Source organism: Narcine bancroftii, chromosome 1 (genome assembly GCF_036971445.1).
Source record: "Narcine bancroftii isolate sNarBan1 chromosome 1, sNarBan1.hap1, whole genome shotgun sequence".
NCBI classification, from domain to species: domain Eukaryota; kingdom Metazoa; phylum Chordata; class Chondrichthyes; order Torpediniformes; family Narcinidae; genus Narcine; species Narcine bancroftii.
Genome location: NC_091469.1, coordinates 378,085,172 through 378,097,649, shown reverse-complemented (window position 1 = coordinate 378,097,649; position 12,478 = coordinate 378,085,172). Strand labels below are relative to the sequence as shown.

The following is a 12,478-nucleotide window of genomic DNA, read 5'->3' as shown; positions in this document are numbered from 1 at the left end:
ATACAGTTAAACAAAGAAAAATCATTTTAATTTTTTATTGATTTTAATAAAGCACTTATACAAACAAAAAGGGTACACTTCAATAAGATAGTATGGATATTCCATATATCACTAACAAATTGTAAATCGTATCCACAATTCACATTCTAAATAGTATATACACCTTTTTTAGAAAAACCTCTAATAATGTAAAAGAAAAGGAAAGAAAATAGTACAGGAAAAAAACTCAAACCCCTTACCTAACCGTGTTGCCAGATGCTATATATGACTAGTATTAAAAGAAAAAAGGTTAAAAAAAGGAACACGGAAAAGATACAAGTCAGACAATTTAATTACATTGGAGTAAAATGATAAAGTAAGATAGTGAGTCATAAATGACCCCCATAATTTCTGAAATTTTATATCTGAATTATTAATTGAATAATGAATATTTCCATATTCGAACAGAACTTGACATCACACAACCGTTGATCACGAGTAGGCGGGGCAGCATCCTTCCATTTAAGTAAAATCGCACGCCTTACCAAAAGAGAAGCAAAAGAAATGGCGTGTATCTGAACCAAAGATAAAGAAGAATCATTCCCTCCTGGTGTACTGAAGAGGGCCACCAAAGGATTCTGAGTTAAATCTATATTGAAAAATTTTCATAAAGTATGGAAAACCTCTCTCCAGTATTTTTCTAGACTAGGACAAGTCCAGAACATACGAATTAATGATGCTTCTCCGCACTTACACCTGTCACACCAGGGAGTCATATCAGAATAAAAGTGAGACAATTTAGCCTTAGATAAATGCGCTCCATGTACCACTTTGAATTGTAATAGATAATGTCAAGCACATAACAAAGAGCTATTACCAACTTAAGAATTGTGTCCCAATCTACATCCAATATAGTCACATTTAAATCCTGTTCAAGGATTTTTGATTTTAACTAACGAAGTCTGATTTAAACATAACAATTTCTCATAAATAATACATATTAAACCTTTACAAAAAGGCATTAAACTAAAAAAAATTCATCTACAAAATTTGATTTAGACTTTCTTGGGAAATTAGAAACATGATTCAAGAAAATGTGGACTTGCAAATTGCTAAAGAATTGCGATTTGGACAAGTTAAATTTAGCAGTAATCTGTTCAAATTATGCAAAATATCCATCAATGAACAGATACTTAAAGCATCAAATACCATCTCTGAAAAATATCATTATGTAAAGAGAGTTGAAAAAAAGTGATTGAATACGATGGAATTTTGTCCAAATTCTCATAGAATATTTAATAATTGGGTTATCTATTAATTTAGTTGAGAATGAAAGTGAAAAGCCCAGAAGTGCTGAATTAGAAACATTTTGTGGGGAATTCAGCTCCATTGATATCCATAATGGGCGGTCAGAATGATTATGAAAGAAGGTCGAATACATAAGACTTCGTATATTGACTGCCCAATAGTAGAATCTAAAGTTAGGTAGAGCCATTCCACCATCTTTCTTAGATCTCTGAAGAAGGACTTTATTAAGGCAAGGAAGCCTACCCTTCCATATGTTAAGACGATATGGCTGAATCAATGCATCCCAAAAATTTATTATTAGCTTCCTATTTTTCTTCTACAAGCTGCCCTTTGATCATGGCTAGCTTTGAAGGGAATGTTGAAGATGCCCATATCTTGATAATTTTTCATCTTCAGTATCCTAATTTTTCAACTTCAGTATCCTTGAGTGTTATCAAATTGTAGCCCTAAATATTTTTACCCGTTTATCAATTGCACTGGATAATTCCTTGAAAGTGGCATTACAGGTAGGTAGGGTCACATGGGGGCTTTTTGCACATCCTTCATAAATCAAAGTACTGAGGCCAAATTTGGAGTACTATATGCAGTTTTGGCCACTTACCTACAGGAAAGATATCAATAACATTGGAAGAATGCAGAGAAAACACAAGGATATTGACAAGACTTGAGAAGCTGAGTTATTTGGAAAGACTGAAAAAGTTAGGACTTTATTCCCGGGAATGTTGAAGAATGAGGAAAAATTTGATTGAGACATTCAAAATTACAGGGGTTTAAATAAGGTAAATGCAAGCAGGTTTTTCTACTGAGGTTGGGTAGACAAGGACTAGACAACATGGGTTAAGGGTGAAATGGTCAATGGGAAACATTAGGGTGAACTTCTTCACTCAGAGGGTGTGGAACGAGCTATCAGCAGAAGTTGTGAATACGGATTAGATTTCAATATTTAAGAGAAATTTGGATAGGTACATGGAGGGGATCGGTATAGAAGGCAATAGTCCAGATCAATGGGACTAGGCAGAAAAATATTTTGGCATGATCTAGATGGGCCGCAGGACGTTTCAGTGCTGTGATGTTCCATGGCTTTATAAAACTCATAATATATCTGCCAAATATGACCAAAACCATGCTTTGAATGTCTCATCCAATCAAAAATATTCTACTCTTCCATAACTGTATCCAAACTCTCCATTGCTCCAACGCTGACAATTTGAGCATCCTGTTCTGATATTGATAGTTTTACCTCTGCTGTATGGGTCCAATTTCAAGAATTCCCTCTTTCCACCACTTATTACTTGCCCATCTTTTAGGAATTTTGAGAAACTATTTTCTATAATTAGCTACTATTGTTCACAACCAGTGGTTGATATCACTGGTTAATAACAACAGATTTTCTAAGACTTGTGCATTTTGTTATGCAAACTGTGGAATGAAGAAACAATGTGTCAATTATATTTTTTTTCTGGATTATAGAAATGTATAAAATGATTATAATTAAGAATTGTTTGCATATTTTATTCAAATTTGTAATAAATTTTATTTATGAATTTAGAACCACAAAAATACACAATTAAAAATAAAATAAATCAATACAAATACATGTGGCTTATAAAAAGATGAGAAAACCCTATACCGCTCCCTCTCCCTCTATCCCCTTACAAAAGAGGAAAAAGAAAAAGGGAGAAGAGACCATTAACAGAGGTGCCTATTACTTTAAAGGTTCTTGTTGCATATTGAGACCTTAAGGAGAAAGGGAATGTCAGAATTTAAATATTTATATCCATATTTTGTAAATATGGGCTTCATATCTTCCAAAATATATAGTATTTATCTCTTAAATTACAAGTAACTCTGAACTTCAGCATGCCATCTTTCCATCCCAAAACTATATCAGACTTCTAAGTTATGGCAATACATCTGTGCTAATGCTAAGACAATTTGAACAAACTTCCTTTGGTACATATTAAATTTCAACTTAGGTTCAACACCCTTAATATCACTCTATAAAAATAACATTGGATCCTGTGGGAACTTAATCCCATTATTTGTTGCAATAAATTGCCTATTTCTAACCAAAAAGGTTTAGCTTTAGGACACTGCCAAGTAGAATGCAAAAATGTACTAATTTCCTGTCAACATCTAAATTATATATTTTTTAAAAACTTATATGGTGTTAAATATAACTGATGAATAAAATTATATTGTACCATTCTATATCTCACATTTACTGTACTTTTCATATTTTCTCTACATATCCCAATCCAGTCTCGTTCATCTACTTGTTTATTCAAATCTACTTCCCATCTGTGTCTAGATTTATGAAGCCCTATTTTTCAAGCTCTTTTGAATTAAGATATACATCTTTGAAATAAATTTCTTTATGTTTCCATTACTTAACAATAATTCTAATTCCGTCTCTACTGGTAATAACAGCTCTAGGCCAAAATTTTCACATAGAAATTGCATAAACCTGATAATAACAAAATCAAGTATTTTCAGGTATCTTGAACTTCTCCTTCATTCTATTAAAAGAAATACATTTCCCTGCTTTTTTTTAATTATTTTATTTTAATTTTTCATGCACAATGCAGTCAACTACAGAGTTGTAAATACAAACATTAATCATATATATATATTATGTTGTGTTTGATATTTCCCCACCCCCCTAAAAGTCCCCAAAAAAGAAAGTGGGAAATAAAAAGGCTAGAATAGATATAACAAAAGAAAAAAAATAAAATGAGGATTACCCCATAAGTATTTTTCACAGCACGATATCATAATGTATATATATTTCTTAAAGAGGATCATAATAAAAAAAGTCTCTAAATTAATATTTAACTTAATGAATACAGGCAGCCATTTTACAAAGTAGTCTCATATTAATCTCTTTTCATCTCCTAGTATTCCTTATCAATTAATTAAATTTAATATAAATAAATGACCTCTTCCATTTATTAATGTATATCAATATACAATTCCTTTGTATCTGCCCAAAGTACAAATCTCCTTCAATAATTAAAATCTTTACTTCCGAGTTGCCCTCAACTTCTCTTGAATTCGAAATATAAAAGGAAAAGAAAATAATGAATTTAACCAGACTATTAATATATAATTAGTAATAAGTAAGAATTTCCCCCCTACTGACGCTGTTTAAAAATACACAGCACTAGCCCCCACAGTTGTTCGGGATGCTGCTTCTGCCATAAAAAAGGCACATGATCAGAGGCTACCAGATTTAGACATCTTTGACCTCCCGGGGCATATCTTTTAACAAAGTATTATTCTTTGCAATGTACGTTGGTTTGCCAATATGAGATCCTATCCGTGCATGTGCAACCATTACATCCGTTGACTTGGGAGGAGCAGCACGAGGGAGATCACAGTAGAGTGACCCTAAAAAAGCACTTAAAAAGTAAGGCCTGCAGGAGCAGAACCCTGAGGGAGATCGCAGGAGAACGATCCACAAAAATGGAGTCAAACCCCCCCCCAGAATAGGAGGTGAACGGTAAAAATTCCTGGACTACCGGTGGGAGGTTCCCGGGTCCTGATGAGGAGAGACCCCAATGTATCCCTCCGAAGGCAGAGGTGTGCCAGTAAAGGTCCGGGACAATCGGCGGGAGGTTCCCAGGTCCGGTGAGGGGCTAGGACAGAAGCAGGGCAGCGAGTCCGAGGAGGAAGGGCTCCAAGAAGAGCCCTCGTAGCGCTTCATTAGTGCCAAAAATCCAGCGGGCCAGCTGAGGAGCAGCAAGGCCGATCTATCTCTGTTGGGGGTGGAATCAGGTGGCAGTGGCCTACCTTCATTGAAGGTGGGGCCCAAGGCTGGCTGCACTGACTTAGCTTTGAAGAATCCATCAAGAAGTACGCCTCCACTGCTAATTGCCATCTGTTGGAGGTGCCTAAGGTAAAACCCACTATATGGGACAACTTAAATGTTCCCACAAGGGCAAAAGATGTGAAATTGCAAAGTCTACAGGGGTCACTGGTTAAAGGTATCACTGCATTCGCACAAACGTTCTCACACGATTTATCAGAGACCCAACAAGACACTCTGGGGTTGTTATCTCATGCAAACTATGAACTGAATGTCTTCAGGAAGGAGCTGATTAAGATTGACCTAATGAAAGATACACTCATTTGTGCAGACCATCTAACCCTGTAACGAAATTTCTATTTGGTAATGATCTCAGCAAACAGGTGAAAGATTTGAATTAGACAGCTGCTGGCATGGTCAGAGGTCTGAGAGCACAGGCAAGAAAACCTGCTATGTTTCACCCTTATCACAGATATGCTGGGAAATTTAAGCGGGTTATCCGAGGTGGCTTCCCGCTCCAAGTGGCAACAGCCAGCAGGTCTTTTTTTAGGGTAACACCCTCCATGGAGACAGTGGCAGCAGAATTTTCCCGCTCAAAGTGCTTCGCAGAGGTGGGCCCAGAATGCACCAGCCCACAGACAAGGCGGGTTGAGGAAGTGAATGCTATGCAATTACAGTTGAATGCACTGGAAGGGAGATCTATGACAGTATAAGGCCTTGCTAAATGGCCTGAGTACGGTGCCTGGTGCCCAGGGCATTTACCAAATTACTGAAGCCAGCGTTTGCACGGCTCAGGAAAGAGAGGCACATGGTAATGGGTTATCTAGACAATACCCTTATCGTGGGCAGACCGTTCGAGGAAACAAAAAGGGCAGTAGCAGCCACCTCGAGAGTATTAAGCCATGTGGAGTTTCTTATACATCCTGAGAAATCAGTCCTGGTGCCTACTATGAGGTTAAAATTCCTCAGCTTCATTACTGATACAGAAGCCATGAAAATTACCCTGCCAAAAGATAAAGCGGCAGAGATTAGGACAGCCTGCAGAAGGCTCATGACAGAGTCTCGTCTTTCCATAAGAGAGTTGGCCAAGTTGATTGGGAAACTGGTGGCGGCTTTCCCGGTGGTACAATATGGTCTGCAAAATTATAGGTTCCTGGAAAGGATCAAAATATCAACTCTTAAGGCAACCAAGAGACATTTTGACAAGTCCGTGAGGCTAATAAGTGAGACCAGATCCAACCTGGCATGGTGGATCGACATTAGCTTGCCGGCTTATGCGAGGATCGAGCTCAGAAAGATGGTCTTGGAGATCAGGTCAGACGCTAGTGGCGAAGGTTGGGTAGCCACAAATTTACGGATGGATGAACAGAGAGTCTTGGCACTGGTGCATTCAAAGAAACATCTGGGTTACTGCCGCCTTACTGTCAGGTTGGATAAACACCTAGGCAGACTTAATGTCCAGAAAATTCAATGATAGTACTGAGTGGACACTGGTTAAGAAATATTTTAAACTGCTAGCAGCACCTTTGGCATGCCGGAGATAGATTTGTTTGCATCCACACTTAATGCCCAGGTTCCAAGGTTTGTGTCCTGGCTGCTGGATCCCCAAGCTGAGACTATTAACGCCTTTACCCTAGATTGGTCAAAATATAACTTTTATGCATTCACTCCGTTCGCCTTGGTGACAGTGTCTGAATAAGATACAGGAAGATGGTGCCACGGGATTGCTGGTAGTGCCAAATTGGCCTTCCCATTGTTGTTTCCCTGTACTCCTTAGGCTTATGGTGGGAAGTCCGTTGGTATTCACAAAAAACAAAGGTTTGCTAATCCAAGCGGTGTCAAAGATATCTCATCCATTGTCTCACTTAAGTCTGTTAGGTTGCAGGATCGGAGAGCAAGGACCGACATAAACACTCTGCAGTCTAGAACTCTGGTCATCCTGCAGGCTTCTTGAAGAAAGTCTACACAAAACAGTATGCCTCCTACGTGGGGAAATAGAAAAAGTACTGTGCCCAAATTGGACTGAATGAATAGTCAGCCTCTATAGGAGGCATAATGAGTTTTCTAACCGATATGTTTTATGAACATGGGGCCAGCTACAGTGCAGTGAATACAGCAAAGAGTGCACTGGCTGCTTTCTTGACACTCCAGGATTCTGAACATGAGATGATGAACCAACCCTGATCAAAAGATAGCATCCTCCAGTACTCAGATCTAAAGAAATTTGGGACGTAAAGATTGTTTTGAACTATTTAAGGCTATTGTCACCAACTTGCAGTTTGGATTTACGTTGCCTGTCCCATAAGCTGATAATGCTAGTGGCCTTGACATCAGCTCAGAGGGTTCAAACTTTGTCTTGTATTCATATGGACTATATGTGTTGGGAGGAGGACTGTGTAAGCATTCAAGTTAGACATTTTGAAACATAACAGGCAAGGAAGAATTGGGACAAAATTCTCATTGCGTGCATATGGAGAAGACGAACGGTTATGTGTGTTGGATTGTTTAAAAAGGTACTTTGTATGTACAAAACATATTAGACTAAATGAGAAATATGTATCACCGGGCTACCCCCTAAACGTTGGCCAGATGGCTGAGGGAGGTCATGAGAGTGGCTGAAGTGGATATTTCTCAGTTTGGGTCCCATTCAACTAGGGCGGTGGCAACCTCGGCAGCCAATAGGGCCGAGATTCCTATATGAGATATCCTCCACCAGGCGGGATAGAGTAATGAAAGAACCTTTAATAGGTTTTACAATAAGCCTTTAAATTCAGAGGGGCAAAGTTTCACGGCTTTCATCCTAAACACAGATTGACAAAGGCTGTAGACAGGGGACCCATTGAACTGATTATGGCCTGTCGGATGACCCGAAGAAGATAAGCCACTGAGCTACAAACTCTCACGTTGGCGAACCAACATTCATTGCAAAGAATAATGGAACATTAAATGAGCACTTACCTGTGCGAAGTTATATGATTATTATTCGAGCAATGGGAGTTGGTAAGTCAATGTGCCCACCTCAGCCTCCCTTTTTTCTTGTTTACAGATAAAGATGTTTGTTATGTAATAAATAATGTTCCGTTACAGTTATAGATGGTTCATCTAGTTTAGCTCATTTAAGTTCAGTGGCTTCGCCTCTCCAGACTGTAAAGGAATGGCTGTGCATGCACGGATGGGATCTCATATTAACTCACTAACTCCCTTGCTCGAATAATAATCATCAAACTTCGCACAGGTAATTGCTTGTTTAATGTTCCATCAACCTTAACAATCAAATTACAACAATCAATAAAATAAACACATCTCATTCCCTCGGTTGTTAATAGGTAATGTCTCCACAAATTCTGCCGCTTGTTTACAATCTGTAAAAAAAAAAAAAAAAATTCTTATTGCCATCAGATTCTAAGATCTTCAACATAGCTGGGTAACAAAGTACAAACTTGTAACTTTTTTCCCCCAAAGGGTTTTCTTAACCAGTATGAACTCCCTTCTTCTAGTCAGCAATTGTGTACTAATATCTGGACAGAAGAAAATCTTTGATCTATGGTATCCAAGTGGGTTCTTTCTTGTTCTTGCTCTCTCAGACGCCAAGGGTAATATTTTTTTTCTTTATCCTGATATTTTAAACAATAAACCACTATAAAATGAGGCTTTTCATTGGGTTGTGGTCATGGCCTAAAGGCTCTATGTGCCCTTTCAAATTTGTTCACCCATGGAACTTAAGGTATCCATCTTTGTAGGTATTGAATCATATCTTGTTTTTCTTCTCGCACTTACATTCCAACAATTTTGATATTATTTCTTCCTCTGTAATTTTCTATATTGTCAATTTTTTTTTTTTTTTTTACAAACATTTCTTCCTTTCAACAGTCCCTACTATAACTTCATTCTCCAGTTTCCCCACTCCTGTACATTTTCAACCTTTGCTTCCACATTTTTAACCTTATGATTTATTTTACCATCTTGCATCTTGTCCATTTCATCTATCAGCTTGATAAACTTTGTATTCAGATATAATATTTCTTCATTCATTTCCATTATATATTGCAGCATTTTTTTACAACCCCCTCAAGTGAAGTCTCTTAAAATTTACTCTCCCCTGTAGCTTTTTGCATAACCCCATACTTGTCCTTGTTCTTGAGATACTGGTATATCTTCTTTTGTCTCTTCTTCTTCTCCTTGTATTATATCTTCATCATTATCACCTTCAGGTTTCATCTCTTTTTCTATTCCTTGCGAGAAGCTCCATTTTGTTTGGTCTTCTTTCAAAACTAATATTTCCTCATGCGCAGTAACTCCCTTCTTTCTTGTCCAGCACCATTTTCTCCAGTCTTCAGGAGGGGTGTACCTGTACCTATGAGCGTTCTCTCCGTCTCAGGCCTTCCATCAGGACCTCGTCAGAACTCCAGGTCCAGGCTCCTTCTGCAAAGAAGGCCTCCCTTCAAATTCCTTGGAGATACTTCTAAGCAGTCCTTCAATGGTTTTTCTCTTATTTGGATACATCTTAAAAAGTATATTATTCTTACAATGTTCCTTCCTGTTTTTACTTTGTTTTACTTCATTTAAATATTTTTTTCTGTTTTCCATAGAGGTTCAGGATCCTACATCCTACGAATCACCCGACTTTCCCCATTTCCCCGCTTCAAAAATATATTTTATCTTAATCCCCTGACACTGTCAAATCTTTAAAAAATTTATTTCCCATGGAGAATGGAATCAATCTATTCTGGAATAATTGTGCCTTTCCAGTCAATATACCTCCTCCCCCAATTTCTTTATCAACCTTATTCCAAAGCTCAATTAAATATTAAATATGAGAGTTTCTCTATTCATTGTCAACAACCTTGGATTCAATTTATAAATAAAATCTTGTGGGTTTGGGTCCCCTATTTTACTAAATTTTATGTACACGCAAGCTGAAATTTTATTTAAATCATACATTACATTAACAAAATGCAACTGGGCTGCTTTATAACTCATAAACTTTAGGAGCTGCGAACCTCCTAAATCATAATTCCACATTAATTTATCCAAAGAAATTCTTGCCATCTTTCCTTTCTATAAAAAATTCCTAACACATGCATTTAATTCCTTAGAATCTTTGAGGAATTGCTATAGGAATTAATTGAAAAAGATATTGTAATCTAGGAAAAACATTAATCTTAACACAATTTACTCTACCTATTAAGGTAATAGGTAACATATTCCATCCTTCCAAATCTTTTATTCTTTTTAATAATGGAGAATAATTTAATTTTTTTTAAAAATTCCGCTTCACTTGAATACCTAAATATTTTATTCCCACATATGGCCATTTAAAATCAACTAATTTCTTACATTTTACATAATCCCCCTCTACTAAAGACATAATTTCATTTTTTTACTCCCCAATTAATTTTATAACCAGATATTTCTCCATATTCTTTTAATCTAAATTTAAGTTGTCGCAACCAATTTAATGGATCTGTTAAGTAAATCAAAACATCATCCGCAAACAAACTTATTTTATGTTCTTCCTCATTCACTTTAATACCTTTCTTCTTTGAATCCTGTCTATTCAGCAAAGGGTTCAGTTGCTAAAACAAATAAAGCCAGCAATAGTGAACAACTTTGTCTACTTGATCTCGTCAATTGAAAAGATGTTGAGATTTGACCATTAGTCACTACTTTCACAGTAGGGTTCATATAATATTTTAACCCAATCAATAAATATTGACCCTAACCCAATTTTTTCTAAAACTTAAAATAATCCCATTATAATCTATCAAATGCTTTTTCTGCTTCTAAAGCCACTGCAACACTTTTAACTAAATGTATTAAACTGATAAAATTTGCCACATTAGCTGCAGATTTCCTATTTTTAACAAATCCAGTTTGGTCCATATGTATCAACTTCGGTAAATATTTTATCAATTTATTTGCTAACACTTTACCTAATAGTTTATAATCAGCATTTAATAACAAAATCGGTCTATATGATGCTGACATATATTGACCAGACCTGCTGACAATCTCCAGCATGTTCTCCTTTTATTTTAAACAGAAAAATGAAGTCAAAATTTAGACAAGGACCAAAATTTGAAAGAAGTCCAAAATGGTCTCTCTCAGAATCAGAATCCAATCCTATTTGTGAACAATTATACTTGCCATTGCCTGACTGAGAATGACAACAACCAATGTAGTATTGCCCAACATCCAATATGGTTCATTTGCTTCTTTAACATGGCCATATCTTTTAGTCTAATCGACATCTGCTAAATATCTTATTCAAATTTACAACACACAAGCTACTTCATAATTTCAAGAACCTCAATCACCCTCACTTTACCTATGTTCTTGATCCTTGAAGTAATTCTCCAAACAGATCTTGATAACTTTGGAGACTCAAGAGATGGCAGATACAAACAATGATGTTTAAAGGTGTGTCTTTAAGGAGGAAAAGGAGAGTGTTTAAGAACGTACTTCCTGAAATTGCACGGACACTAATAATAATGGGTTTTAAATTGAGAGCAATTAACAGTATGAGTTAAACAACAAGAAGAATGGAAAAAGGTTCTTTGAGACAAGATTGAGGGAATTGGGATGGAGTTTTTAAAAGTAATTTAGAAAGGTAAGTGGAGCAAGAGATGGGAAACAAAGGTTGGAACATCTAGGTCCTGCAGAAATGTTAACTTGGTGACGTGCTATGGTAAGAAGGAAAGCAAAAGAGGCAGCTTTGAGGTAAACTGCTTGGAGTTCAACATTTAAACTAGTGCAAAATAAAATTCAGAATTTTTGTTACCAATCCATATATTTCCAGTCAATATAAAGCAGAGTCCTTCTATTCTTCTACCCACAATGCATACATTTGAATAAACCAAATAATTGCCATCATTTAGACTGATCTCTGTATCAAGTCATTGCTTCAAAGGGCCTCAAGTATGCTCTTTCAAGCATTTGTATAATTTATATATTAAAATATTTAATAAAATATTTAGAAGTTATTACATCTTTTATTTTGCAAACTATGGAAGATCAGTTTATTTTATACAGTAAACATTCCAATGCTTACATAAGAAGTTAATATAAAACTTCAGAACAGGAAGATCCTGAAACATACTGACATTACTAATCACAGAGCACCAATGGCATAGGAATTACTTAAAGTGGCGTGTAAGTAGAAAGAAAAAAGGTTGAGAACCACTGCCTTAGACAAATGTGCTCTATGTACCACTTTGAATTGTAATAGACAATGTCAACCATATAACGAAGAGCTATAGTCAAATTTAAATCCTGTTCCCAAGCATTTTTGATTTTAACTAACAAAGTCTGATTTAAACATAACAAGAAGGCATTAAGCTTAAAAAAAACACCTCATATTCATGTGTTCGGGACTAGTCCTAG

At 36.4% G+C, this 12,478-nt stretch overlaps 1 protein-coding gene across 2 annotated transcripts in view; it reads right to left on the bottom strand.

The window, feature by feature from the left end:
* Positions 1-12,478, bottom strand: part of dtnbp1a (dystrobrevin binding protein 1a) — a 289,385-nt gene that overhangs the window by 268,296 nt on the left and 8,611 nt on the right. The window lies entirely within an intron of this gene.